The following is a 6,137-nucleotide window of genomic DNA, read 5'->3' on the forward strand; positions in this document are numbered from 1 at the left end:
ATTAACCTAACCATATTTGAATCCTACCCAAGAAACAAATGGTAAGCTATATTCAACCTAGTGAATTTTGTTCTATTGAAGGAAGTAAGTCTATTAAAGTAAGCAATTTCAAACCTTCTTTTTGTGTTCTGTATCTAAAATAAAAGAGTCATATAAATGAGAAATGATAGACAAACAACCATTATTTCTTAGATATTATAATTCCTGAAAATGTTTCTTTTCAACTGTATTGAGCAGTGTTAATTATTTACTAACATCTTAAAATGAGGACCATATATTGCTTACATCTATACAGTAACTTTATATCCCATCATTCTTTAAAATGTGAATACTCTCAATATTTTGGTTACCAGGAATAGCACATCCTATCACCAAAAGATGACTTGACATGACTTCCTCAACTTGTTGAAGCAAAATATCAGGGCAGTGGATCATCTAGGTGGCTGTCTGGATATAAGATATTCTATTCACCTTACACTCAAAATACATTAGTTCTGTTTTCCTCTTCAAGTCATGTGGCTTCTCTTACTCATTTTGTGTCTCCAGGCTTATGAGAGTGAATATTATTTTCAATCCTTCACGTGTCCTCTTTTTTATTGTCAGGTCATTGCATATGCTTTTTCTCTGCCTACAACATTTGTTCCTCCCTCTCTTCCCCCCTTCTTTTCAATTCATTTGGCTAGCACCTACTTCTACTTCAGGACACAAGGCCTTCTCCAGAAGCCTTTCTGACTTCTGAGACAAGACTAAAGGCCCCTGTCCCATACATTCCAATATCTCTCTATATGCCCCCATATACCATTTATGCTCCCATATACCACTTATCCTCCCATATATCATTTATCATTCTTCTTTGTGATTAACTAATCTTCTGACGTCCTCTTTAAACTGTAAACCCAGTCATGTTCACTATTGAAGCTTAGTACCTAGGATAGTGCTGGACATATGGCTAAAACATATTGACTCATAGTTTCTCTGAGTTTTTTTTCCTCAATGGAGAAATGTTTACTAAGGAAAATACACACTTGCCAGTGTGATATTATTTTGTTAACAGTGCTACGAAAAACAAGAAAGTATAAACAATAGCATACATCTGCATTTATACGCTCAGGTGTTGCTAGAAAGGCAAGTTGAATAGTTTCCTATTTTGATAAGTGATAATGGGTGATCCCTGACAAAACTGTAAAGTTTATACACCCCACCTCACCCCACCCCACCTGCTCTTTTTTTCACTTATTATCCCCAACCCAGTAAGACTCATAATCCATCTTACACTTCAACTAAGTATTTCCCTTTTGTTCAGTATCTATCCCTCAACAAACTTGAGGAAGCTCTATTCCCACCATTTCCATGCTTTCAAAAATAAAATGTTTATACATTACAAGCTCATTGGGTCGCTTCTGTTTGAACCCACTTGATAATCTTTATAGATTTCAAAAATAATTTCTCAAGGGAGCTCACTCATTATCATAAAACTGCATGAGATAAAAATCTGACCCATCATAATAATCTTTAGGACAACTACTTTAGGCTGTATTAGCGCAACTATGATTGAGTGCTTACTAAGTACAGGCTCTATGTTAAGCACTAACTACATGGATTATCCCATGTAATCTCACAGTAGCTTATTTGATTAGCTTTGGTGCCTCTCAGTAGTAAAACTAAAGTCAAATCACATCTAACCAAATGAGTGTTATCAGTTTTGCAATGAACTTTATGAGTTATATCTCTGGTGGTTGATGCCTGTGTCAGTTTGCAAGCTGCTAGAATGTATTATACCAGAACTGGAAAGGATTTTTAAAAGGGGAATTTAATAAGTTACGAGATTGCAGTTTTAAGGAAGTGGAAGTGTTCAAATTAAGGCACCAACAAGGATACTTTCATTCAAGAATGGCCAACAGGTCAGGAACACCTCTGTCAGCTGGTAGCTCCTTGCTCCTGGGTTCCATTGCTTTCAGTCTCTGTTCCATGGGGCTCCTCACTTTGCTTCTCTGGGGCTAGCTTTCATTTCTTGGCTTCCCTTGGTTCTCTCCAGGTTCTGGCTTGCTTAAGATCTCATGGTGATGTCTGCTGGGCTCGAAGAATCTCCAAACATCTGTGTCTCTGTTCTCAGAACTAATGTTCTCCAGGTGTCTACATTTGCTCTCTATGTCAGCTCTGAGGTACATCTGTCATTTCTGACTCTCTCCAAACTGTTTCTCTTTTAAAGGATTCCAGTAAACTAATCAAGACCCACTTGGAATGGGTGATGTCACATCTCCATGTAAACAAAAGTTAACACACTGAGGGTGTCACATCTCCATGGAGATAAATTTAATCAAAGGATTCCAAACTACATTACTGAATCAGGATTAAAAGAAACAGCTGCCTCCACAAGAATGAAGCAGAATTAAAACATGGCTTTTCTGGGGTTCATATACTTTCAAATGGGCACAATATCATATGAAAATAGAACTTAACGATTTTCGCTGCAAATTTTTCTATGAAAAAAATATTTCAGTCAAAACCATTTCATAACATGAGTTGGTAGTATTTGATCTAGAACTGCACTTTCTCTTGTTTATGATTTATTAACATAAAAATGATGCCACAAGTACTAAAACTGAATCAACACTTGGTTCCTTGTTTGTGTGCAAAATTTTATAGACTATTTCTACTTAAGAGAGCATATATTTATGCTGCAGCAATATTTGCTGGCCTATGAGTTCTGGAAGTGTTTTGTAAGTGATTTTTTTTTTATTAATTAAAAAAAATTAACTAGCACAATATTTAGAAATCATTCCATTCTACATATACAATCGGTAATTCTTAATATCATCACATAGATGTATAATCATCATTTCTTAGTACATTTGCATCAATTTAGAAAAAGAAATAGCAAGACAACAGAAAAAATAAAATGATAATAGAGAGAAAAAATAAAAATATATATATAAAACAAAACAAAACAACAACAAAAAACAAACTATAGCTCAGATGCAGCTTCATTCAGTGTTTTAACATAATTACATTACAATTAGGTAGTATTGTGCTGTTCATTTTTGAGTTTTTGTATCCAGTCCTGTTGCACAGTCTGTATCCCTTCAGTTCCAATTACCCATTATCTTACCCTATTTCTAACTCCTGATGGTCTCTGTTACCAATGACATATTCCAAGTTTATTCTCTAATGTCAGTTCACATCAGTGGGACCATATAGTATTTGTCCTTTAGTTTTTGGCTAGCCTCACTCAGTATAATGTTCTCTAGGTCCATCCATGTTATTACATGCTTCATAAGTTTATTCTGTCTTAAAGCTGCATAATATTCCATCGTATGTATATACCACAGTATGTTTAGCCACTCATCTGTTGATGGACATTTTGGCTGTTTCCATCTCTTTGCAATTGTAAATAATGCTGCTATAAACATTGGTGTGCAAATGTCCGTTTGTGTCTTTGCCCTTAAGTCCTTTGAGTAGATACCTAGCAATGGTATTGCTGGGTCGTATGGCAATTCTATATTCAGCTTTTTGAGGAACCGCCAAACTGCCTTCCACAGTAGTTGCACCATTTGACATTCCCACCAACAGTGGATAAGTGTGCCTCTTTCTCCACATCCTCTCCAGCACTTGTCATTTTCTGTTTTGTTGATAATGGCCATTCTGGTGGGTGTGAGATGATATCTCATTGTGGTTTTGACTTGCATTTCTTTAATGGCCAGGGACATTGAGCATCTCTTCATGTGCCTTTTGGCCACTTGCATTTCCTCTTCTGAAAGGTGTCTGTTCAAGTCTTTTTCCCATTTTGTAATTGGGTTGGCTGTCTTTTTGTTGTTGAGTTGAACAATCTCTTTATAAATTCTGAATACTAGACCTTTATCTGATATGTCGTTCCAAATATTGTCTCCCATTGTGTAGGCTGTCTTTCTACTTTCTTGATGAAGTTCTTTGATGCACAAAAGTGTTTAATTTTGAGGAGCTCCCATTTATTATTTATTTCTTCAGTGCTCTTCCTTTAGGTTTAAGGTCCATAAAACCGCCTCCAATTGTAAGATTCATAAGATATCTCCCTACATTTTCCTCTAACTGTTTTATGGTCTTAGACCTAATGTTTAGATCTTTGATCCATTTTGAGTTAACTTTTGTATAGGGTATGAGATACAGGTTCTCTTTCATTCTTTTGCATATGGATATCCAGTTCTCTAGGCACCATTTATTGAAGAGACTGTTCTGTCCCAGGTGAGTTGGCTTGACTGCCTTATCAAAGATCAAATGTCCATAGATGAGAGGGTCTATATCTGAGCACTCTATTCGATTCCATTGGTCGATATATCTATCTTTATGTCAATACCATGCTGTTTTGACCACTGTGGCTTCATAATATGCCTTAAAGTCAGGCAGCGTGAGACCTCCACTTCGTTTTTTTCCTCAAGATACTTTTTGCAATTCGGGGCACCCTGCCCTTCCAGATAAATTTGCTTATTGGTTTTTCTATTTCTGAAAAGTAAGTTGTTGGGATTTTGATTGGTATTGCATTGAATCTGTAAATCAATTTAGGTAGGATTGACATCTTAACTATATTTAGTCTTCCAATCCATGAACACGGTATGCCCTTCATCTATTTAGGTCTTCTGTGATTTCTTTTAACAGTTTTTTGTAGTTTTCTTTGTATAGGTCTTTTGTCTCTTTAGTTAAATTTATTCCTAAGTATTTTATTCTTTTAGTTGCAATTGTAAATGGAATTCATTTCTTGATTTCCCCCTCACCTTGTTCATTACTAGTGTATAGAAACACTACAGATTTTTGAATGTTGATCTTGTAACCTGCTACTTTGCTGTACTCATTTATTAGCTCTAGTAGTTTTATTGTGGATTTTTCCGGGTTTTCAACGTATAGTATCATATCATCTGCAAACAGTGTTAGTTTTACTTCTTCCTTTCCAATTTTTTTTTTTTTTTTTTTTTTTTTTTTTTTTTTAAAGGAAAGACAGAGAGAAGGAAGGAAGGATAGAAGGAAGGAAGGAAGGAAGAAAGGGAAACATCTTTAAACATTTTCTTGTTTTTATTGTACTTTGTTTTTCCGTTTTTTGTTACATGGGCTCGGGCCGGGAATCGAACCGAGGTCCTCCGGCATAGCAGGCAAGCACTTTGCCCGCTGAGCCACCGCGGCCCGCCCATTCCTTTCCAATTTTGATGCCTTGTATTTCTTTTTCTTGTCTAATTGCTCTGGCTAGAACCTCCAACATGATGTTGAATAATAGTGGTGATAATGGACATTCTTGTCTTGTTCCTGATCTTAGGGGGAAAGTTTTCAATTTTTCTCCATTGAGGATGATATTAGCTGTGGGTTTTTCATATATTCCCTCTATAATTTTAAGGAAGTTCCCTTGTATTCCTATCCTTTGAAGTGTTTTCAACAGGAAAGGATGTTGAATCTTGTCAAATGCCTTCTCTGCATCAATTGAGATGATCATGTGATTTTTCTGCTTTGATTTGTTGATACGGTGTATTACATTAATTGATTTTCTTATGTTGAACCATCCTTGCATAGCTGGGATGAATCCTACTTGGTCATGATGTATAATTCTTTTAATATGTTGCTGGATTCGATTTGCTAGAATTTTGTTGAGGATTTTTGCATCTATATTCATTAGGGAGATTGGTCTGTAGTTTTCTTTTTTTGTAATATCTTTGCCTGGTTTTGGTATGAGGGTTATGTTGGCTTCATAGAATGAATTAGGTAGCTTTCCCTCCACTTCAATTTTTTTGAAGAGTTCGAGCAGAGTTGGTACAAATTCTTTCTGGAATATTTGGTAGAATTCACATGTGAAGCTATCTGGTCCTGGACTTTTCTTTTTGGGAAGCTTTTGAATGACTGATTCAATTTCTTTACTTGTGATTGGTTTGTTGAGGTCATCTATTTCTTCTTGAGTCAAAGTTGGTTGTTCATGCCTTTCTAGGAACTTGTCTATTTCATCTACATTGTTGTATTTATTAGCATAAAGTTGCTCATAGTATCCTGTTATTACCTCCTTTATTTCTGTGAGGTCAGTGGTTATGTCTCCTCTTCCATTTCTGATCTTATTTATTTGCACCTCTCTCTTCTTCTTTTTGTCAATCTTGCTAGGGCCCATCAATCTTGTTGATTTTCTCATAGAA

Source organism: Tamandua tetradactyla, chromosome 6 (assembly GCF_023851605.1).
Source record: "Tamandua tetradactyla isolate mTamTet1 chromosome 6, mTamTet1.pri, whole genome shotgun sequence".
NCBI lineage: Eukaryota > Metazoa > Chordata > Mammalia > Pilosa > Myrmecophagidae > Tamandua > Tamandua tetradactyla.